This window comes from Ursus arctos, unplaced genomic scaffold, assembly GCF_023065955.2.
Source record: "Ursus arctos isolate Adak ecotype North America unplaced genomic scaffold, UrsArc2.0 scaffold_16, whole genome shotgun sequence".
Lineage (NCBI taxonomy): Eukaryota > Metazoa > Chordata > Mammalia > Carnivora > Ursidae > Ursus > Ursus arctos.
In genome coordinates this window covers 38,699,658-38,725,539 of record NW_026622830.1, presented here as the reverse complement: position 1 = coordinate 38,725,539, position 25,882 = coordinate 38,699,658, and the positions used below count along the sequence as shown (strand labels likewise).

The following is a 25,882-nucleotide window of genomic DNA, read 5'->3' as shown; positions in this document are numbered from 1 at the left end:
CACACTGACAGTAATTAGTAGAACCCCATTTTGAACTCAGGCCTTTCTCTAAAATTTTTGTTTTAACTTATGAGTTTCCCATCCCTTGGACTGCCCACCCAGGGACCTCTCAGGGCTTCCGAGGCTTTGGGGGCATAAACCACCTTTCATTTTATCAGTAGTTGATATTCCAGGGATATTGTAAAAGGAGAGTTCTGAAGCTCAGCTCAGCTCCTGAGCTAGAAAAGAGAGAGGAACTCTGAACCATTAGGGAATAATAACCCTGCATTCTGTGATGTTGCCTTTGGTTGTTTCTCCTTTGTATTCTGATGGGAGGATAAAAACAGCTCTGCAGGATGGAGCTTCAACAGAGAAGAGAAACTATATTTTGCATTTCCACTACAAATATTTCTCTGTGGGGATAAACAATTCCATTAAATAGGGTATCCCTTTTCCCTCTGATTAATTTGAAAGAAGTCAGAATCTTTCTTCTTTCTTTTCTCTCTCTCACCCAAAATCAAGAATTGGACGCTTAACCAACTGAGCCACCCAGGCACCCCATCTCTCTTCTATCTTGAAATTGAATGCTTTTCACTATACTTCCTGCTGTGTCTAAGACCTATTTTGCATAGGTCTGCAGGCTCTTATACACTTTGGGGTTTGCCCAACCTCCCTCTGATGGACAAAATTTCTGAAGCTCCTTCTTGGAGTCTCATCAAGAATGATGACTCTCAGCCACCTTAATATCACGGTGGAAGCTCCCAGAGCAATTCGCTTAGTAATTTATTTTGTGATACGTGCTGTGGACATAAAACTTTTAAAAGTAAAGCTCAAGTCCCAATATAAAGATCTGAAAAGAACACTTTCAATCTGTTGGTACTGACTGTTTTCGATCAGCCCAACTGCCAGGGGTGACCCCTGGCATGGGTGGCCTCACACAGTCAGGAGCAGCGGCTCCTCTGGATGCAGAGCCCACAGATTACCACATTATCATCTCCCAACTGAAACCAGAGTTCCATTTAACAAGCTGACAGGAACAACAGGACCACAAAATAACAAGCAGATACATGGTGTGGTATTTGTCACAGATAAAGGGCTGAGCTTGAGTTTAATGCTTCTAGAAGGTTTTGGAGGACATTCAAATCATCTGCTCCAAATAGTTTCTTCTCACATTTCTCTTATTTGGAGTTGCCATTTTGACACTTTAACCTTCATTTGGTGGCAATCTTTTGAAGACACCAGAAAGGCCATTAGAGTCTGTGGTGATTTCATTGATATGTCTTATGTTTCCACATGTGCACTCTACTGAAATTCTTAAGGGCGGGAGCCAAATTCAATTCTACTTTACTGTTACACCTTCCTAAAGCTAAATTTACAAATTGCACACAAACACGCACACGTGTTTGCAATAAGACTTTCCGCAAGAACACAAAGCCTCGTTTCTGTATGGTTATAAAGTAAGCATAGAAAGAGCTTAAAAAAAAATTCTAATCCAATCATAGGTGTCTTATTGCCCATATGATATAAAATAGGATTTTTTTTTTAATCAGTCATACCCATTGCCATTTTAGATTTGGTCTTCTGAGAATATAACATCTTGTATTTCTCTATTACCTGTATACACAAATTAAATTTGAAAAGAAAAATATTATCTTTCCTGTTTTCCTCGGAATGTGCAAAAGCAGCCAATACAACATGAAATATGGCATGTGTTAGGAGAATTAATTTTGGGATGTGTCTGACAGTATATATGATGTGGACACCTTATGCCAGCAAAAACTAAAGAGAAACTATTTTTTAAACCGAATATCATATATATTTAGAGGAAGTAAATGCCCTTTTACTTTTATATATAAATTTTTATAAAAATGAAATCTCTATAACTGTCAAATCTCCAGTTAGCCTGAAACTCTTCAAATACTGAAATGTGTGAATGGACCTCTAATTGCTTTTTTATTGTTTGTTAGGAGAATCACATTGTAGGAGAACATTCTGTCAAAGAGAAGTCTTTCATTTGGACGGTGCTTTTATTTCCCTTATCCCCAGAGCTCTTACAGAACTCTTTATCCAACTTGCTCACTGCAAGCTCAGTTTCTTTGGCCACCATGATCTGGAGTTCTATTCTAAGTTTTGAATTTTGCAAACACTGTTCTACTTCCATTTAAATATATATTTCTATCACACACTAAACATTCTGAGGGAGACTCTTTGACACAGGCTGCTAGCGGCTTGCTTCCCTACTGCTTAACAGAACAATCTTGAATAATACGTACCTCCGTGATGCGCTCCTCAAGTCTGTAGCAGGAATGAAACACTCTAATTGCTATCAGTTATAACAGCAAATTCCCGGCATGTTTCCACTAAGTAAGGGAACTGAAAATACAACAGCTCTCCGTGTTTCAGCAACAAAGAGTGAGTGCTTCGAAGCTGAAGAGAGGATACCCAGAAGAGCTGGGCTTAGGGAATTTCTTTTCAGAAACATTTCTTATGTGAGGAAGGCTGCAAATTGCTTAGAGTATGAGGTATTTGCAGCCAGACAAAAGGAAATGATTCTAACACCACTTAACAGCTGCTTGCAGCTATGGCCCAAGGAGGCCTGGGAGCAAGCTGTACTTAAATCTTGGCTGCTGGCTGATTCTTGCCCAACATGGTCCATGAGACAGGCTCTGAAGTGTCCTATCAGGGTTGAGTATGACAAGATTACAGTGTATATATATATATATATATATATATATATATATATATATATATTCCAAATATATTTGAAGAAACACACTATGAATGGGGGGGGCAGATGGAAATGTACATGGAGGGATAGTCTCTCATATGGAATTTTTTATACGTCAAGAAAAAGTTAAAAATAACATAACTAGGGATACTGGAAACTTCTCAAGTATAAACTAGGTATTTCTTCAAGCATTATGGTATTCCTTCAAGCATTCTGATAAATATAGCAACTATTGGGGAGAAAAACTTCCCTTCTTTTCTTCTAGGTTCTTTGACTGGTCTAATAATCAAACTGACATAAAACAGATTAATAGGAGAAAAAAAAATTCGTATGTACAGAAGCTAAAAAAATGAAACTCAAAGTGGGTAAAGCAAGCAGCTTTTATACATTTTAGACAAAGAAACAATAAATTTGTGAAGAATTGACAAGACAAAGATGTTTGGGTTTGGAGTAGTAAGTTACTAAAAAAGTAACAAGGATTGTTTACACAGCCTTCTTAGCCCTGAATTCCTTTTCTCTGGTAATAATGATGTCTCCGCCTCCTGGTAGGGGTACCTTTTACGTGGGAGATTTATTTCCTGCTTTTAGGGGACAAAGGAGGATCAGAGTGTCCTTTTTGCACTGGCTGTTTCTTAAGGAACTCTAATTTAAAATAATCAATATGCCTGAGTGGCCCATGTGGAGGCAATCTGCCCTGAGCCCCATCATAACTAAAAGCCTGATGGTTCAAGGATTAAGACAAACATGGCAGGTGAAGAATGACAAGAAGGAAAAAAAATAAAACAACTTCACAGTTTTACAACTAATTTCTAGATTAGTCTCTTGGATTAAACATGGATCGTTCTATATACTTACATGCACGCACACGTGCATGTATATACAAACACCCACCCCCCACATACACACACCACATACACGCTACCTTTACTCTCACAGCCATCACAGCCCTGCAACCTTCACTTTCATCCTCGTTCCCTAGCTGAACTGGGCTACAGAAGAGAGGGAACATTTGGGCTCTCAACCTGCTGAGAGCCCAACCTTAGCTCTAGGCGCTCTGTGTGCTGGAGCCAGTAGCAAGGCCCAAGCCATCTGAGGAGCTGGAATCTGTCTCATGCACGTTTGCTTACCTGGGGGCACAGACAGAGCCCTGCCATGAGATCCTGATGGGTCTCCTTCATAAACAACTGAGTATAGGGGTGAAAGGAAAGCAAACCTGGGTTTATAAGCTTATAAATAACTACTCAATTTGATACAGTCTTTCCTTGTCTTGCATTATTTCTCCTTTCACCCAGTACTAGCTTTTGAAGGAATCATTGTCTTTCCTGCTTTCTGGCCTTCACATAGGTCCTGCTTCCCTGCTTGTCCAGTAGTCACAATTTAGCTTTAAATGTACAGCCTCTGAAGTTACAAAGTTTGGAATTCATTTCTTCTCTGTTGGTCTCCCTCTGCATTGCCATGTGTTGGTGGGAAATGATAGAAAATTCCCTTGAAGACTGGCTGGCATGCCCCAACAAGAAATTTGGCAGAACCCCAATGTTCATAGCAGCAATGTCCACAATAGCTAAATCGTGGAAGGAGCCGAGATGCCCTTCAACAGATGACTGGATTAAGAAGTTGTGGTCCGTATATACAATGGAATATTACTCAGCTATCAGAAAGAATGAGTTCTCAACATTTGCTACAACATGGACGGCACTGGAGGAGATAATGCTTAGTGAAATAAGTCAAGCAGAGAAAGACAACTATCATATGATTTCTCTCATCTATGGAACATAAGAACTAGGATGATCAGTAGGGGAAGAAAGGGATAAAGAAAGGGGGGGTAATCAGAAGGGGGAATGAAACATGAGAGACTATGGACTATGAGAAACAAACTGAGGGCCTCAGAGGGGAGGGGGGTGGGGGAATGGGATAGACCGGTGATGGGTAGTAAGGAGGGCACGTATTGCATGGTGCACTGGGTGTTATACACAACTAATGAATCATCGAGCCTTACATCGAAAACCGGGGATGTACTGTATGGTGACTAACATAATATAATAAAAAATCATTATTAAAAAAAAAAAGGAAATTTGGCAGAGTTCCTTTAGTAATGGCTTTTGAGGGCCATTTAGCTCTAAGCATATAAAGTATCCCTATGTGTCACACATTGCTTAGAATTATTTAAATATTTACATGTAACGAATTCAGTAATCTGTAATACCATTTGTTATATGACATAGTCACTAAGTATTGGGTTTGCTATATTTAAAGTATTTGAATTATATTATTTTGAAAACACAGATTTTAAGTATGGACAAAACTGGTTATTCAGGTGATCTAACAGAAGACAATGAGTCAACATTAGAGAGAGCAACGGCAGAAAGTTGCTACCCTCCCTCCTCCTTAAGGCTGAGGGACAAATGGAGGAAGTGTAATTATTAAGTTACCAGAACCAAAGGTAAGAGATGGGATCAAACTGCCTCCTAATTTATCTTCCTATTGCACATTGTGGGTTAGTGGAATAACCTAAGAATTTCAGGGACAAATATAGGACACAAAACGGCATGTTATTTAATTCATATAATGTACTTAGAATAGAATCCAAAGTGTTATTCTTTTTCTTCTGACTTATTATTCTTATTAGCTGTTCAAAGGTTCTGGTACTTTTTGATCTGACCTATAACTCTCCTAGGTCAGCAAGCTAGAGCTATGGATAGTTACACCAAGGAGAAAAACAAAAAACAAAAAACACTCAATTGGCAAAGGAGAAAACTTCCTGTGAGTAGTTAAAGAAGTCTGGGGATGGTTTTTGAGCTTTAGAACCATACCGGGAATTGGTTAAACTGTAGAACCTGCCAGTATGGACCCTGATGCAGTGGGTCTGGGGTAAAGCTCAGGACCAGACACACTGATTCGTTGTAGATGGTCTGAAGACCTCACCTCGTGACGTATACTCATTGTGACTGGAACTGAGGAAGAAATGATCTTCCATTAATCTTGACCTGCATATTTTTTTTTTTAATAAATGAAATAGAGTTGAAGAGAAGTAAAAGTATCAAAGGACATCAAACATAATATTTTTTCATGAAACTTTAATTTTCAATTATATATGAATGTGCGTACTGGGTGGATGTAGTGAATTCCTTACTATGCATCGTAGAAGAAAAGTTGAAAAGACTTTGTTCTAGGGAACTCATAGCACTCACATCAAGTGACATGCACTCACAAGACATTCTAAACTCTGAAGCCACCTAAAAGCTTAGGATTAAAGAAAAGGGTAAGCAGGAGGAAGGGAGAAAAGACTAGTGGGATATCAACTGGTATAAAGAACTGAGTTACCAAGATATGAAGAAAGAACAGTCAGTGGGCTATAACCAAAATCTGACCCATAATTAGAGTGACATGCATGTGAAATGCTTAATGAATGGATCAGGGACCATGGAGCTCTGACAAATGGTAGAGGAAACCTAAATTTAAAAGAGGTTTTACATTCTAACCAGCTATTATTACCAGTCCCTCCTTGGTCTCTCAATAAATTTCCTTTCTGCTGGAATTCTTCATGCTTCCTCAAAGCTTGATGGTGATTTTTTTTTCTTTATTTACTTTGGAAAGGCAGGGGAAAATTGTTTCAGTATGTTCTTTAAATTAGCTTCCTTGAAGTGTTTTCCTTGCACACATTAATTATAGCTCCCTCGAGGGGCTGAAGTACCATATAACACACTGTAAGTCTGCTCCCCAATCTCCCTTCTCCAATTCAAGTTGCCAATTTTCCCTACAATCTGGGATCTGTATTAATATGTAAGCAAGAAGTACCTGGCTGAGATTCTTTCAACTATAAGAAGAGAAAATGTGCCCATCGGTGCTTGAGTACACCAAACTTAAAATGAACAGCCTGTGGCCCATAAAATGAAGTAGCTAGATTAAATGACCTCCGAGGTCCCCCCTTCTAACGCAAACACACTCCAAAGAGAGTTTCATTTAATATCTTGTAGTACAGAGAAGAGATCGGTAGAACTTTGATGAGGCTAAGTGATTCTCATTAGCATGATCTGGTTAGAATTCCAGAGGCTTTCAAGAAAATAATACATGTCCAAGAGTCTACATTGGGGCTGTCACTGTACTAGACGCTCAGATATGGTAGTTAGTCCAAGAAAGTGTAATTACGTTTTCATTCCTGAAGACAGCAGGTTTTCTAAAGTGACCACGACACAATATTATGTTTCATCCCATAGCCACAAGTCACCGAGGGAGAAAAATATATATATAGTTAAAGACAAAATATAGCTCTAAAACAAAGTTTTTCAAATTCCTGTCTTTCCAGATAGGGTTAAAAGCAACGGCAGCTTTGAGAATCAGAGTGGTTCATTCACTGACCAGGTGGAACTGGAGGTTTCTTAGGAAATTTTAGGAAAGAGGTATAGGAAGAGATTCCAGGCCAAACTACTTATTAAACAATTCCTATGCTTCGGAAATATAGCAGGTGTTGTATATGGGTTACCTCATTTCCTCTGCTTGTCCCTATGAAGTAGGTGCGTTTACTCCCATTTTACAGATGGAGAAATTTCAGCTCAGTGTCAGCCAGGGTCAGAGGCAGATTTTTAATCCAAGTAATAATTCACTCAACCTCAGGCAGCTTGAACCAGAAGATAGGCCTGTTAGCTTTATGAACATCGAGTGTGTGACCTAACAACATGCAACAGATGGTTCCTTAAAATTCATCATCTTTCCCATTCTTTTACTTAATTGGGTTCAAAGCTCTGGGCAGGTTCTCGCTGTCAGAAATCCTCTTCTCTCAGTGGCTTAAGCATTCACTGAGCTGGTTCCAAAAGGGAATAGTAGTTAAGAAGAGTTAGGCTGAAATTCCTGAGGCACACAACAAGCCCCACCAAGCCTTCACCCTGACACCTCCAGCTCTTAACATACGCCCTTTGCTGATGAGATCTCATTCCCTCACAGTACCAAAATCCATGGCTTATATACCTCTCTATACACCTCTCATCCAGAATATTAAAAAAAAATAATAATAATCTTCGACACTGATTTCTCTTTGACGTGCTAACCCAAATCTGCAGTGGCACAACCTACAGGCACTACAAATCCATCATGCCAGCGGAATTCCCCACCCTTCCTCGGGAAGCTGCACTTAGGTCTGAAATCACTGTTTCACTAAATGACACCACCATTCACCCACTTGACTCTAGGCAGTGTTCTCCTTAATAGGCAGACTGACACATACAAAGCAGGAGGCAAATTAAAAACAAATATTTGTTGCCACCAGACTGCAGACCTTCATCTCTTGGCTGAAACATTGCAAAAAATCTCTAAATTCCCTAATAGGAGTCTCATCTATTTCAGCACATTCTCCACATTCCTGCAAGTGTTCCCTCTCTGAAGATACACTTTTGATCATGTTGTTTCCCTGCTCAATGGCTTTCAGTGGTTTCTAGGGAACTTTAACAGTGGCTTGTAGCTTGGGTTCCAAGTTCATGCATGTACATACTTTTGCATAAAAGTGACTATGTGTGCATGGTGTTCTTGGGAGAAGTCTTTGAGCTTTCTTTCAGCAGATCCTAAAGTGGACAGTGCTTCCAAAATAATGAACAAAATGCAAAACAAAAGCAGACAAACAAGAAACCACTGGAAATCAACAGTCAAGATCCAACCCCCACCCTTTTGGGGGGGGTATACAAAACAATTTGCCATCTAGCCCCTGACAATCTCTCCCATTTCTCACTACATATAACCCCAGATCCAGGCTCATGTCATACTTAATTTTGCACTACCTCCTATCTTCCTTCTTTGTCTTTGGTATTTCTATTCTTTATGCCCGGGTTATTCTTTCTCTATTTTCTGATCCAGCAAACTCAAGACATAGTTTGAGAATCACCTTCTCAATGACCACCGCCCACACCCGCTACACTCCCGAGCAACCAAGACTGATCACTCCTTTCTGGACCATGTACTTAGCTCCATTCTAACACTTACCACATTGTATACAATTATGTATTTACGTGTGAGCCTCCTTTTCGATGGACTTCTTAGTGGCAGAAACAGAACATTAATCTATTTCTTCCCCATAGCACTCCAAAAGTGTTCACTGAATTAATTAACAAATACTACAACCTATGAAAAGACATTGGGACTAAAATCTTTGCAGAATAGTTTGAATTAAAAGAGCAGTTTTGAGTCTTGAGAAGACTTATGAAAGAAATACAACATACTTGGAGACAATGTTATGTCTCCATATGCTGTTTTTTTAGTAATATAGATCCTGATGTTAGTTTTAAAAGAGCATTATTGAATGGTATGTTGGCATACTATATATTTATTCTCAATGAAAAAATTAATTTTCTTAGTAGACTGTCTGATATCTCTGCTAAACCCCATTCACCAAAAGAGAAGTAAGGTATTAGTAAATGTCACATACAAACCAGGTCGTTGCTACTGCTGACTTGAACAAAATGTAGACATAATTATCCTTACACCTCTAAGAAGGAACAAGGGGAATTCCCCCCAACCCCAATTATATTGTATATATGGTGATAAACAATATTTTATCCTTTATAAAGTCATCACTTTCACCAGTAACTCTTGCCTATTTGTTTCTCTTTGATAATATTTTCACTTCTATTCTTTCAGAACAGTAGAAATAGCAGGTGACACACACACACACACACACACACACACACACACACACACACAGTAAAACTAGGAGAAAAACAACAATATGGGGAAAGTGAAATGGAGGGAGAAGTGAGGTGAGGATTGGAAGAGGCCCAAGGAAGAATTCAGAGATACAGCCAATGGAGTGAGTCAGAAGCTGGGCATCTGGGCAGGCAGGATGCCTCTGTGAATAAATTAACTATATCTCATGTCCCCATCACAAGGGATGAAAGGGAGACCGGCGGAGGATCAAAATCCAGAATCTGAGGGATATGACAATTATATGGGGGTAGAGTCCAGGTAAACATGACTGGGGTAAGTCCAACAAAGAGAAGAGAGATGTACCAACAGTTGTAGAACAATAATGACTAGAGGAAGTAATATTCAGGGAAGTCCCCTAGAATGTTAGGCTAGGAGAGAATCCTGGTCCCATTCATTTGCTGTCCAGGGGAGAAAAATGGATGGTGGAAAGGTCAAGTAAAATATTCAAGGTCATACATGTCATTCTGTTGCTACAAATTCTTCTCCTTTCTCATCTTTGATCTTCTCACTCTTGCTTACCGAATAAAGTCCAATTCTTTAGAATGGCACTGATGCCTTGACTATCATTTGACCTCACAGTTCTCTTCTCTGGTATTTCTCAATTTTACTTCAATATGTCCTGTGCTTTTTCCTGCCTCTCTTCATCTTTCTGAATGGAATGTTCATGTTCTTCTTTCTGAATGGAATGCCTCTCTTCCTTCTATCTACTTCTTGAAATTCTGGTTCCAAGAGCCAGTTTAAGAGCCTCGGAGTTTAAAATGTCCAAAACATTTTCTTGAATCCATTCCCTTCCAAGAAATGGTTTTCCTTATTTTAAAACCATATATCTCTCTGTGGTATTTCTCCTATGCAAATGTCACCTTGTATTATGACTTTTAAGAGTCCTCATAATCAGGTGGTAAATGCTTTAACAATGACAGAACTGTCTTAGCAATTTTTGTGCACTGTGCTCATGGCTCAGAGCTTGTATGCATTAAGGGTCTAACAGTGTTTGCTTAAGGAATGAATAAATGAATGCAACTATTAAATCTCAGCACCCATCATATCTCCTATCTATTTCTGTGTTTATCTGCATTTATTTTTTTATGTGTTATGGGGGGTCTGGAGGTTATGTCAAACTTCTTACTAGGCCTAAATGTGCATAATATAACCACTGAATACAGACTATGCGCCATATCCTATGCTAAATGCTTTATACATATAATCTCATTTTATTATTTACAATCACCCAGGCTGATTAATAGCTATTACTATTCCTACTGTATATGCAAAGTAACCAAGGTTTAAAGAGATTAAAGAATTTGCTCTAGAGTCATGCAGATATTAAATGGCATTGCCAAAATTTGAAAACAGATAATTTCAAAGTCTATGATACAGCACACAAATTATGAATTTAGCTCTACTGTTGTGGAATTCAACTCCACAGAACTTTCTTTAGTTGTATACACTGACACGTAGTATATAGTGTACACATCAGTATATACGTATTATTTTAAATGTGTATATAGATATGCACGTGCAAATATGTTCTAATTATATTCTGAACATAATATTCTAATCAGGCACAATCATTTATCAAAGCAATGTTCCATTTTTAGTTCTCTCATAAAAATCATTTTATAAGAATAAATTCAATGAATAATGCCAGTTATATGATAAAATACATTCTGACGTTTCCTATTTTTACATGAATGAGTCACATAAACCACAGAGATTAGGATACAAGTAAAATACAGAAAGAAATCTATGCTTAGCAAAATTTGACTCTATCCAAAACCACTTAATTAACGCCAGGTTACAAAATGCACACTGAATTTCAATCAAAAGCCAACTTTATAACCCAGTCAGGAGCCTACCCAGAACCTGGTTTGTTCAAGGGGAATTGGAAGAGGTAGACACAGTCTCACAATCCCTCACATGAGTTCAGTGACTGCTTGTACCACACACTAACTTCTAGTTTGTTTGCTTAATTTTTTTATTTATTTGAGAGAGAGAGAGAGAGAGCATGAGTGTGTGAGAGAGAGAGAGAGAGAAAGAGAGAGCACACAAGCAGGGATGGGGGTAGAGGGAGAAGCAGACACCCGCTTAACAGAGAGCCTGACACGGGACTCGATCCCAGGACCCTGGGATCATGACGTGAGCCGAAGGCAGATGCTTAACTGACTGAGCCACCTAAGTGCCCCTAACGTTTAGTTGTTCACCAAAATTTCTAACTCCCCTCTTTCTGGACACTCAATTGGACACTTCCCAGTTTGCCTTGCAATTTTAGTGTAGCCCTGTGATTATATTCTGACCAAGAGAATGTGAGGGAAGATCATAAAAACTTTCATATATGTTCCTACATGCTTGTATCCTTTCTGACAGTTGTATATCAATGCCTAAAGTAATCATGGAAGCCACACACTGATAGTAGTAAAGCTTCTATCAGCTTGGATGCCTAAAGGACAATGGCAGCAGATCTGCCCCCAACTTCTGTTGACCAGGAACAGCCACCCACACTGAACTGTGATATGAACAACTAATAAACCTCTATTGTGTTAGGTTGGTGAAATTTGAGGGATATTTGTTATAACATCTAACATTATTCTAATACATATAGCAAACTTTAAATAGACTAAGTGCTCTAAGGTTCAGGAATTTTTACTCCTAATATTATCTAAATAAGATTTTTAAAAATAGAATTTTAGAAACCATAACCAAATTATACTATTGATTAATTATAAACAAATTCAAATATGTATTTAAGTTAATTTCAAACACAATATTATGTTATTAACAGTTTACCCTCATTAGGAATTGATTAGAATTCTATGATCTGCCAAAGTTAACTATATCTTATCAGTCTTGTCCCTGGTATCTGACTTGTTCATCTGTTGTCCGCTTTTGTCTTCTTTTTTTTATTTTTTAAATATTTTTTTAAATTTTAATTCCAATATAGTTAACATTCAGTGTTATATTAGTTCCAGGTATACAATACAGTGATTCAATGATTCTACACAGTACTCAGTGTTCATCATGATAAGTGCATTCTTTAATCCCTATCACCTATTTCACCCATCCCCCCACCCACCTTCCCTCTGATAATCATCGGTTTGTTCTCTATAATTAAGAGTCTGTTTCTTGGTTTGTTTTTCTCTTTTTATTTCCTTTGTTCATCTGTTTTATTTCTTAAATTACACATGTGAGTGAAATCATGTATTATTTGTCTTTCTCTAACTGACTTATTTCCCTTAGCATTATACTCTAGCTCCATTCATGTGGTTACAAATGGCAAAATTTCACACTTTGTATAGCTGAATAATGTAACATAATATAATATAATACAATATAATATAATATATATTCTCATACACTCTATCTATCTATCTATCTATCTATCTATCTATCTATCTATAGATCTACACATATCACATCTTTATCCATTCATCTATCAAGGGACACTTGGGCTGCTTCCATAATTTGGCTATTATACATGATGCTACAATAAACATGGGTTGCAGATATCCTTTCGAATTAATGTTTTTGTATTCTTTGGGTAAACACTCAATAGTATGATTACTGGATCATACGGTAGCTCTCTTTTTTTTTTTTTTTTTTGAGGAAGTTTTCCACAGTGGCTGCACCAGTATGCATTCCCACCAACAATGAAGAGGGTTCCTTCTTCTTCACATCCTCACACTGTTTCTTGTGTTTTTTATTTTAGCCATTCTGACAGATCTAAGTGTTATCTCATTGTAGTTTTGATCGTATTTCCCTGATGATAAGTGACACTGAACATCTTTTCATGCGTCTGTTGGCCATCTGTATGTCTTTTTTTGGAGAAATATCTATTCATGACTTCTGCCCATTTTTTAATTGGATTATTTGTGGGTTTTTTGGGTGTTGAGTTGTGTAAGTCCTTTATATATTTTGGATACTAATCCTTTATTGTATATGTCATTTGCAAATATCTTCTCCCATTCACTAGGCTATCTTTTAGTTTTGCTGGTTGTTTCCTTCACTATGCAGAGAAGCTTTTTATTTGATGTAGTCCCAATAGTTTATTTTTGCTTTTATTTCCCTTGACTCAGAAGACATATCTAGAAAAATGCTGCTACAGTCAATGTAAGAGAAATTACTGCCTGTGCTCTCTTCTAGGATTTTTATGGTTTCAGGTCTTACATTTAGGTCTTTTAATAGTTGAATTAGTCACTCATGTATATCAGTATTATTCATTCTAGTTCTATGAAAAATGCTGTTGGTATTTTGATAGGGATTGCATTAAATCTATGGACTGCTTTGGGTAATATAGACATTTTAACAATATTTGTTCCTCCAATCCACGAGAATGGACTATCTTTCCATTTATTTGTATTGTCTTCTATTTCTTTCATTAATGTTTTATAGTTTTCAGAGTACAGTTCTTTCACCTCCTTGGTTAGGTTTATTCCTAGGTATTTTATTATTTTGGGTTTAACTGTAAATGGGATTGCTTTCTTAATTCCTCTTTCTGTTGGTTCATTATTAGTGTATAGAAATACAACAGAGTTCTGTACATTGATTTTTTATCCTGCGACCTTACTGAATTCATGTGTCAGTTCTAGAAGTTTTTTGGTGAAATGCTTAGGGTTTTCTATATATAACATCACTTCATCTGCAAATAGTGAAAGTTTTACTTTTTCCTTACCAATTTGGATGCCTTTTATTCCTTTTCCTTGACTGATTGCTGTGGCTAGGACTTCTAGTACTATGCTGAATAAAACTGGTAAAGGTAGAAATCCTTATCTTGTTCCTGGTCTTAGGGGGAAAATTCTCAGTTTCTCACAATTAACTATGATATTAGCTATGGGTTTTTCATATATGGCCTTTATTATGTTGAGGTATGTTCCATCTGAACCTACTTAGTTGAGGGTTTTTGTCATGAATGGATGTTGTATTTTGTAAAATGCTTTTTCTGCATCTATTGAAACTATCATATGTCTTTTATCCTTTCTCTTGTTAATATGATGTATCATGTTGATTGATTTGTGATTACTGAATGACCCTTGCATCCTGGGAATAAATTCCACTTGATTGTGGTGAATGATTTTTTTTTTTAATGTATCGTTGTATTTGGTTTGCTAATATTTTGTTGAGGATTTTTGTATCTATGTTTATCAGAGATATTGACCTGTAGTTCTCTTTTTTAATAGTGTCTTTATCTAGTTTTGGTATCAGGGTAATGTAGGCCTCACAGAATGAATTTGGAAGTTTTCCTTCCTTTTCTGTATTTTTGGGATAATTTGAAAAGAATATGTATTAACTCTTCTTTAAATGTTTGGTAGAATTTAACTGTGAAACCATCTGGTCCTGGACTTTTGTTTGTTGAAGTTTTTATATTACTGATTCAATTTCATTGGTGGTAACTGTTGTGTTCAAATTTTCCATTTATTCCTAATTCAGTTTTAGGATGGTATATGTTTCTAGAAATGTATCCATTTCTTCTAGGTTGTCCAACTTGTTGGGATACAATTTTTTTCATAATATTCTTTTATAATCCTTTGCAATTCTGTGGTGTTTGTCATTATTTTTCCTGTTTCATTTCCAATTTTATTTGAGTCTCCGTCCTCTCTCTCTTATGAGTCTAGCTAAAGGTTTATCAATTTTCTTGATCTTTTCAAAGCAGCAGCTCCTGATTTCATCGATGTGTTCTGCTTTTTAGATTCTATTTCATTTATTTCTGCTCTAATCTTTGTTACTTCCTTCCTTCTACTGGTTTTGGGTTTTGTTTGTTCTTCTTTTACTAGCTCCTTTAGATGTAAGGTTAGGGTTGTTTATTTGAGATTGTTTTTGCTTCTTAAGGTGGGCCTGTATTGCTTCCTTTCCCTCTTAGAACCACTTACTTCCCTCTTAGAACCACTTTTGCTGCATCCCAAAGATTCTGGACGCTTGTGTTTCCTTTTTCATTTGTCTCCATGAATTTGTTTTTAATTTCCTCTTTCATTTCTTTGTTAACCCATTCATTTTTTGGTCATATGTTATTTAACCTCCATGTACTTGCAGTCTTTCCAGATTTTTCTTGTGGTTGATTTCTAGTTTCATAGTGCTGTGGTCAGAAAAGACACATGGAATGACTTCTATCTTTTTGAATTTGAGACTCGTTTTGTGGCCTAATATTTCATCTGTTCTGGAAAATGTTCCATGTGCACTTGAGAAGAACGTGTATTCTTCTGTTTTAGGATGGAATGTTCTGAATATGTCTGTTACATCCATCTGGTCCAATGTATCATTCAAAGCCACTGTTTCCTTGTTGATTTTCTGTTTGGATGATCTGTCCATTGATGTAAATGGGGTGTTAAAATTCCCTACTATTTATTTATTTAAATAAATCTTGTAGAAAACCTTCAGATGTCCCCTCACTTACTTATAGTCCACTTCTTTTCCTGTATGGGTTTTGCTGGCAGAAGAGCAAAAAAAGTGACCTCCAATCTTTCCTTATTTTATTCCTTCTGTTATTTTGTACATAGTGTCCTCTGTACCTACCTTTCATGTTTCTTTCTCCTCTGTAGCCTTTGAACTTCCATTTATGTACTGTGTTTGATTTCCTTCATGCTGAGCTCATGGTATTCCTTGGTCCCTCCCAGCTTTTGCTCTCAAAGTTCAACTTTGTTTTTAAAGAGGTTTAAAAGCACATACTTCCCTTAAAGGCACTACTGTGGTCTCATGGATGCAACGTCCCTACTTTTTCAATCTTTTTCAGCATGTCCTGACCATACTGCCTCTCCTGTCTTCTTAGACATTGGGTCTTTAGCCACCCTGACCACAAACTTACTCTCACTTCCCCCCAGACTGACTTACAGGACTGATTTGACTTTGAGCTCTTGAAAAGGTCACTTTTTCACCCTTGTGGTGTGGGGAGGGCAAAGGCTAGTTTTCTAAAAGAATGCCACAGGAAGACTATTCAAAAAGAACATTGAACATGGTTTCTCTGATGCCAACTCTTGCTTCACTTTGAAACATTCACCCTTTTGCATCAGCAAGACAAGGAACAAAGTGACTGACCTAATATCTGCTTCCCACCTGCCAAGTTTGGCTTAAAGAATAAGTGAAAAGTAAAAGGGAGCTCCTCCCTACTTAAAAATTTAACTCTTAGCCACAAATTTCAAAAATTAAGACAAACAAATAAGTACAATTATGGCTGTTTTAGGAAAATTTGATTTTAAAAAATTTATTCCTAAAACAACTGTAAATTAATATTTTACATTGCAAAAGCATAATTCTTTTTTACACAAAAGGGCCTTCAATGTTTCTAATGAATTAGAAGCTTTTAGCACATGTAAAATATTACTTTATTCCAAGTATTACAGTTGGTCTTAAAACAAACCTTTCAGGAACATATCCACCTACTATCGACTGTTTAGAATGAGTTTCAGTGTATAAATTTTATACCAATTCTGTGTGAAAGTTTCAACATATGCTTGAAAATTACATTTTCCATTTCCCATTACATTTCTGAGAGGACCTTTTCCACTTTCTGCAACAATCAAATGAAGCAAAAGGCAATGAAAACTGATAGACCCACAATCCTATAGTAATAAAGAACCTTAAGTTTTCAAGATATTCATTCCCTTGTCTCAAGGCAAATGAGGCTAGAGAAACTATTCCAAGTATAGATTCTGGCTTTCTTTTTGATGCACTTATTTTAAGTCACCTAAACTTATCATGATATTGATTTTATTTGGATGATTTGAGATTAAAACACACACACACACACACACACACACACACACACACAAAGGGTATTTTAAATACACCACCTATTATAATCTATAAGTTCTTATGACACAAACTCATGCATTTAGATAATTTCCAACACTTGAACTACAGAGCATTTGGAAAAAAAAAGATTCATGCAATTGCAATGAGTTATAACCTAATAGAATATATATCATAAAGCTTGTTCAAGGATTTCACAGCAATTTTTGTTGTTGTTGTTGTTGTTGTTGTTGAATAAACTGCAACAACTTAGGATACTGCCTACTTTTAAGAGTATTCGGTAGGTTTGCTTGTTTTTAATTTTGTTTCATTGATATGAACTAGAAATATATAAGGGAAAGACAAAGAAATGTCATGAAGTGTCCTTTCACCAGTTCACTGGAAAACGAAAACAACCACTTTGCATTGACAGATTACAGGAGTTCCATTTACAGCTTTTAATTTACGAAGAATACCTTTTTTTTTTTTTTTAACAAAGCTGAAACACTTTAACACTGAATAGTATCTTAAGTATATTTTTTAAAAATGCAGTAGCACTTAATACACCTAATTTAGGCAGAAATTAAAACATTTTTACATCAAATAATCCTATCTCCCATCAGAGCCCTTAGAAAGAAAGTTGAAAGAATATGATAAAAATATTTGGAACCTAAGTTCTCCTGTTTTTAAAGATGTTTTCTGACTACATCCATATATGCAGTAAAATGTTTTCTTGCAGGAGATCTAAATTATTCATTTAAGTAAAGTTTCCATTAAATCTCCCTTCAGGTTATTACACCAGTATTTCACTGATAATTAATGCAATACTGAAAGAAACCAGAATTGGTCTAAATTTTCTAGTACTTCAGAGCATATCCACAAAGAAGATCTGAAAGAAACTAGGAAAAGAAGAACAAAATAAATTCAAAGCAAACAAAATTAAAAAAACAGTAGAGATTTTAGCAGAACCAAATGAAACAGAGAACAGCATAACAAGAGAAAAAACAACAGAACCAAAAGTGGGTTATTTGATAAATCTTTTTTAAATGACAAACTTTTAGCTAACAGGCACCTAGTAATTCCTTGACTTTCTTCAAATAAATCATTCTGACAATTTCAGCCCTAAAATTAAGATGTGTATGTATATAATCTTCAATGGTCAGCCAAGTTATATGTTCTTTGTATGCCTATATACATATATATTCTTTGTATACCTACTTATATATTCTTTGGTTAAAAAAAATTAATGCCACAAAGGACTGAATATTTCAAAAACTCACTTTGAAGAGGCAGCCATTTAAGCAGTTTTATAGGCTGAATTATGTCCCAAAATAATATGTTGGAATCCTAACCTTGCAAAGGTAATCAAATTTTAAGAAGTCATTAGGATGAGTCCTAATCCAATATAACTAGTGTTCTTATAAAAGAGAGATTTGGACACAGACATGCAGACAGGACATCATATGAGAACACCATGTAAAGATGAGAACAATGATAGGGACGATGCTTCCACAAGTCAAGAAATGCCAAGTGGCCAGCAACTCAGGAGAGAGATATGGAAGATTCTGCAGCAGAGCCCTTGGAAGAAATGAACCTTGCCAAAAGCTTAACCTCAGACTTCTAGCCTCCAGCAGTGTGAAACAGTAAATTTCTACTGTTAAGCTACTTAGTTTGTAGTACTTTGTTGTGGCAGCCCTGGCAAACTAATACAGAAATCCTCAGGAAATGTTTATTCATTGTGAAAATCATGGTAAAATAAGCAGAAGGAAATGATGCTGATTTAAAAATATGGGTTGAGACATAGGCAAATATCTGCCTTCTCTTAAACCTGGAAATATCAGACATGTGTGCACAAAAGGAAGGTTGTTATGCATGCTGAGAACAGTAATTGTGCCTTTGATACAGCAGGAAAAGTCCTGGGATAAAAGGTTACATCTATAACAAAGTGTTGGGGTTAGGGATATTAACAATAGCATTCTTTACTTCATATGTTAATGGTTATCAAAAAGAAAGAGAGGGGCATCTGGTTTACTCAGTCGGTTGAGTGTTGGACTCTTGGTTTCAGCTCAGGTCATGACCTCAGAGTTGTGAGATGGAGCCCCGCGTGGTCTGCGCTCAATGGGATCCTGCTTGAGATTCTCCCCCTCTCCCTCTGCCCCTCCCCCTGCTCGCACATGTGCTTTTTCTCTCAAATAAAATAAATAAATAAAATCTTAAAAAAGAGAGAGAGAGAAATAAACTAGAAAAAAAGGTCATGATTCAATAGAGAATTTTTGCCGCCACGCAAATCTGTTGGTTCCTGTCTGCTCCTGTTCTCTACACACCCAGCAACAGAACTCCCTGGCTAACTGGGAGAGATCTTCCACTGCGCAGGCTCTGGTGGGAGAAAGGCTTCACTTCTCATTAAGAAGCTAATGGACCACGCAACCAGAGAATTGGCACATGGCCTAAACTCAGCGAATCAAAGACTCCCACTTATAACTCTGAAACTCTGGAGAATGATGGAAAGATGCAAGGATAGCTGAGAAATTATCTTTATCAGTGTGGAAATCCCAAGGCAGCCAAAAGCCATTGCTCAGTGGAGATGGAGCCAGCAGCTTTGTGCCCTGGAAGACTGTGACTACGGCTCGAAGTAGGCTGTGGATAACTACCCTACTTACTACCCTGTTGGATAACCCAAATTCCACTTGGTTCTCCTGTATTTCTGCCCAGTCAGTGAATACCCCTCCATATTCTTCATTTAAATTAGCCAGAGGCAATTTCTATAGCTTGGAAAGAAGCCTGATACAAATCACTAGCTGAAGTTAACTATATAAATTCCATGTGATGAAGCTAAACTCTAGTCCTACTTTCTGTAAGTAGAAATCACTTTTATTCTGATATCATTATTTATATCTGAACCTCTAATTGGGGACCATTAAAAATATATTTATAGGAACATGTTCTGCAGGTAAAATTGACCAGAAAAGCACATTACTATACAATCTGATGGATAGAGATTTTTCTTTAATTTTGTAAAAACAAAACAAAACAAAACAAAAACCATGATGTAAACCTTAGAATCTAATAAGGCTGTAATTATCCCCTTAAAATTCAATTTTGTTAGATGCCCACCTTCAAAACGAATGCAACACAATCTGACTGTGATTGAAGCCTGTCTCCCGTCAGTCCATAAAAAGGCATCTGCCTTGCCTAGCCTTGCTCATCTTGTCAAGTAAGGAAAAATCTCATAATCAGTTTTTGCACTCCTAGGACTTTCAATTCTCAAAGTAATACACCAAAAACTCAAGAAGAGAATACAAACCAGGACTCTGTGGTCAGTCTATTGTAATGCCATGCAGGTGGAGACCTCATCATGGCAGCATAGGGTCAAAAAAAAAAAAAAAAAATCTCATTAGGCCATCTGTCTTGCAATATAAACCCAAGCCAAACGTCTATCTGTTGCCACCTTTTATTTATTTATTTTTAAGCTAACAAGGAACTAGCTACACAATTATAATTACCTGGTCACCGTAGCTGAATCAATGCGACAGTTTTTTCAAGGTGATTAAAAACATTGTTTATCTTGGACCAGTACAAGGTAGAATTCATCATGTCAACTGGCATTTTGCCTGCTGCCATATGCCATCTGTCATTTTCTTTAATGAAGTTTGCATCAATTTACAGGATGCACCAAATGCCATGTAACTGGTAGAATCACTTTACACAGCAGATCAATGTTTGATGTCGCTTTTTCTGTGGAAACTTACCACTCCAATCCATGTAAGGAGAGCTTTCTGAGGGTCTGGTCCCTCAAGTGACGAGAATACCAGAATAAGTTTCTCAGAAGCAAAATATTGAGAAGAAAGGTCTGAGTTCATGAACTGAGGCAAACAAACAGGAGAAATCCATGAACCTTTCAGAACTATAACTATGCTGCTAACCACAGCAGATTTAGAATTTTTGAATATTCTTTTCCCCGAAGAAGGAATTCTACATTCATAAAATGAAAAAAGGCAATGATGTCACTAACCTAATTCAAAACAAATACCACTATTAAAAAGATTAATAGCAAACATATTCTCTCCAAATGGTGTTGGTCTAATTGACTAAACTCATTTTCAATTTCTTGTGTTAAAGAGAATGATATAAGGTAAATAGTGAGATCCAAGCTTAAATCTATTTGGAAGTAAACTAGTATTTTAAAATATTTGAAAAAAAAATAAAATAAAATATTTGAAAACTCTCCTCTTTATCTACCAAGGTTTTTGTTTTGTTGTTTTGTTTTGTTTTTAATATTTTATTTATTTATTTGACAGAGAGAAAGACAGCCAGCCAGAGAGGGAACACAAGCAGGGGGAGTGGGAGAGGAAGAAGCAGGCTCCCAGCAGAGAAGCCTGATGCGGGGCTCGATCCCAGGATTCCAGGATCATTCCCTGAGCCGAAGGCAGATGCTTAACGACTGAGGCACCCAGGCGCCCCTCTCTACCAAGGTTTTTACCCTAAATTTTCTGACTCTTGTTTAAAAAATATATATAAAATATATCAAGCAGAACAGAATTTAACCTAAAGTGAAATGGTAATCACTACCTTCATTTGACAGATGGTAACATTTTTTTCTATTTTCTTAAGATTTTCTTTAAAAAGAAACCAGTAAAACATTCATGATTCTGGTAAAATTTACTCCCTTCCTCACCTCTCCTTTTCCAGAGGTAAACGTTACCCAGAAATCAGTGTGCATTAGTTACACACATGTGCTTATTTTTGTTCAATTCCATGACCCCTCCTTGTCCCTAGTGCACAGAAGCAATCTGCAGCTATATATTCTCCTTTCCTCTACCCACTGCTATAGATGTTTGTTCTTAGTGCATGACACTTGCATGAAAATTTGGGGGGGTGCACTGTAAGCTTCTCCCCACCTCCTACACTTGTATTCTCAACCATTCCTTTTGGACATACTCACACACTACCAGAATTCCTATCCCTGAATCCAGAACTACACAGCAAGGTTGGGGTGGCTGTGGCAATTTTTTATTAAGACAACTACAAATTGCCACATCAATCAACTCCCCCTTTCATAAATGACTTCTCTATAGCATGTAATGTTGTTTGATAGCATTTTACCCACAGTAGAATTTCTTTCAAAGCTGGAGTCAATCTTTTCAAACCCTGCTACTGCTTTATCAACTAAGTTTATGTGTTATTCTGAACCCTTTGTTATCATTTCAACAATCTTCACAGCATCTTCACCAGGAGTAGATTCCATCTCAAGAACCCATTCTCTTTGCTCATTCAACTCTTTCTCTGTTCAAGGTTTATCATGAGATTATAGCAATTCAGTCATATCTTCAGGCTCCACTTCTAATTCTAGTTTTCTTGTTATTTCCACTGCACCTGCTGTTACTTCTTCCACTTTAGTCTTACACCCCTCAAAGTCATTCATAAGGGTTGAAATCAACTTCTCCTAATCTCTTGTCCATGTTGATATTTTGAACTTTTCCCATGATTCACAAATGTTCTTAATGGCATCTAGAATGGTAACCTTCTCTACAGAAGGTTTTCAACTTACTTTGCTCAGGTCCATCAGAGGAATCCCTATCTATGGCAGCTATTGGCTTATGAAATGTATTTCTTAAATAATAAGAGTTGAAAGACAAAATTACTCCTTGATCCATGGGCTACAGAATGGATGCTGTATTAGCAGGCGTGAAAGCAACATAAATCTCATTGCTCATCTCCATCAGAGCTCTTGGGTGACCAGGTACATTGTCAATGAGTAGTCATATTTTGAGGGAAATCTTTTTGTCTTGAGCAGTAGGTCTCAGCAGTGGGCTTCAAATATTCAGTAAACTATGTTGCGAACAGATGTGCTGTCACTCAGGCTTTGTTGTTCCATTTAGAGAGTGCAGGCCGAGTAGATTTAGCATCATTTTTAAGGGCCCTAGGGTTTTCAGAATGGCAAATGAGAATGGCTTCAACTTCAAGTCACTAGCTGCACTAGCCCCTAAACATTAAGTCAGCCTGTTCTTTGAAGTTTTGAAGTCAAGCATTGACTTCTCCTTTCTAGCTATGAAATCCTGGCATCTTTTCTCCAATAGAAGGCTGTTTCATCTACATCGAAAATCTGTTGTTTAGTGTAGCTGGTTTCAAACTTTTCTTCTGTAGCTTCCTCATCTCTCTTAGCTTTCACAGAATTAAAGAGAGTTAGAGGCTTCCTCAGGATTAGACTTCAGCTTGAGGGAATGTTGTGGCTGGTTTGATCTTCGATATAAACCACTAAAACATTCTCCCTATCAGCAGTAAGGCTGTTTCACTTTCTTATCATTCCTGTGTTCACTGGAGTAGCACTTTTAATTTCCTTCAAAAACCTTTCCATTGCATTCACACCTTGGCTGTTTGGCACGGGGGGCCTAGCTTTCAGCCTGTCTCAGCTTTTGACATGCCTTCCCCACTGAGCTTAATCATTTCTAGCTTTTATTTTAAAGTGAGAGACATGTGACTCTTCTTTTCATTTGGACATTCTGAGGCCTCTGTAGGGTTATTAACTGACCTAATTTCAATATTGTTGTGTTTCAAAACTGAGGAGACAGAAAGAGATCGGGCAACAGCCGGTTGACGGAGAGGTCAAAACACACAACATTTATGGAGTAAGTTTGCCATCTTATATGGACATAGTTCATGGTACCTCCAAATAATTACAATAGTATCATCAAAGATCACTGATCACAGATCATCATAACAAATTTAATAATAATGAAAAAAGACTGAAATACTGTGAGAAATACCAAAAGGTATTGGGCATGTATTTTCATTTGGTCACTAATTTTAAAGCCATCTTTTATTTTTGCTTTATACTGTTCTGACCTTGCTATTGAACTTGTCATATACATCTATATTCCCTCCCTAACAAGACTGTAAAGTCTTTGAAGGCCAGAACTCCTAGCAATATAAGCACTATTCTCTGAACATTTTCTATTATTATCCTTCCATAACTGAGTGAGGCTTATATATAAGAAAGTAAAATCAGGCCCCATGAACATAGAAAATTAAACCAACAAATGTTTATTGCATACCTACTATGTGCAGGATATGGTCAGGTACTAAAAATATTAAAGAGGAGTAGAAGGTCTGGTTGTTGTCTTCAGAGTTTACCATTTTGTTAGGGAAGCTCCGCATACACAACAAACAAGTTAAACCCTGGGTATACTTCAAGAAGAATATGTGATTTCTATTAAATTGCCAAGATGTAATAAAACAAGTTACGGATACCTTTTCTCCATAATCAGTGTATGGGAGTATAACACAATGGCCTAAAATAAGTTAACTATCTTCTAAAATGTTTATCTATATCCTTGGATGTTTTGTTCACAGACTACATCTGAGGATAATTAAAATGAATGCCAGTTTTGGAATGTTTGGACCACATCAAATAAGTGGAAAATCTTCCAAGTGTTTAATAACAAAATTCCCAAAGGGATTCATTAAAATTGTACCATCAATAAACATTTGAGTTTGGGTTTTTAGCCCACTTTGATGGCAGGAAAAAAAGGAAGAAAGGAAGGCAGGAAGAGAGAAAATCACTTTCTGTTCAATCAGGATCTTATTCCCATCACACCACTCAAACTGCTGCCAGCAATCCACCTGTGACCTCAATATTGCTAAATCCAGTGGTCATTCTCAATCTTCAGCTTATTTTATCTTCCAACATTATTTGGCACCATCATCACTCACACCTCAAAATACCTTCTTCATCAAGACACCACCCTGTCTTGGTTTTCTTCCTGCATCACTGGTCATTTCTTCTTGGTCTCTTTGTCCAATTCTTATACCTCCCAAACTCTTAATAGGAAAATGCCCCAGGGCTCAGATCTACATCCTCTTTTCTCTATATTCTTATTCCCTTGGTGTTGTCTATCCTCAAAAATTTATATACCAATACTTATCAACAACTTTCAAATTCTATCTTCTCCCTAGACCTTTCTCCTGACTCAGATGTCCTGACATTTATATATCCTACACTTGGGTGTTTCATACTCTCCTTAAACTTGACATGTCCATAGTTGAATTCCTAAACCAAGCTTGAAAATCTGCTCATCCTGTGGCCACACCTTTTTTGGCAGATAGCAAATCCATCCTTCCAGATGGTCAGACCAAATCCTTTAGATTTATCCTTAACTTCTCTCTGACGGTTCTACCTTCAAAATATGTACAAAACCTGAACGGCTTTGCCACTTCTGTTACCTGCCATCTCGTGCCAACCACATATATCTTCTAGATTAAGGCAATAACATTCTGCTTCTCTCCTTGCTATGACTTGCCATCCTCCCCAAACAGACCAGGCTGGCTAATCTTTTAGAAACTTTTAGAAACAAATTGAATCCAATCTTGTCATTTCTTCATGTAAACAAGTGCAATGGCTTCCCAATCTACTTGGAATTAAACCCAGATATTTTACAACAGTCCACAAGGCCCTAAATAATCAGCCCAGAGACGCTGCTCTGACCCTAAACAGCCACCTTATCTTAAAGAGCTCATCTTCATTTGCTCTCTTGACTTTATCAACAATGATCTCCAGGGGTTTCCTTGACCACTCGAGGTCACTTCCTTAGGTCCTTGCTTTAGTTAATCCCTTGGCCTGGAATGATCTTTCCCCAGATTATCTGCTTGGTTCACTCTCTTGCCTCCTTCAAGTCTTTGCTCAAATCCCTCCTCTTCAATGATATTTATTTTGACTCCCTGTTTCCTAATAATATTACTGGAGTCCACTCACTTCCCACTTAATCTACTTTTTCCTCT

At 37.1% G+C, this 25,882-nt stretch overlaps 1 protein-coding gene across 3 annotated transcripts in view; it reads right to left on the bottom strand.

Annotated features, from left to right (window-relative positions):
- Positions 1–25,882, bottom strand: part of MACROD2 (mono-ADP ribosylhydrolase 2) — a 1,872,659-nt gene that overhangs the window by 1,031,727 nt on the left and 815,050 nt on the right. The window lies entirely within an intron of this gene.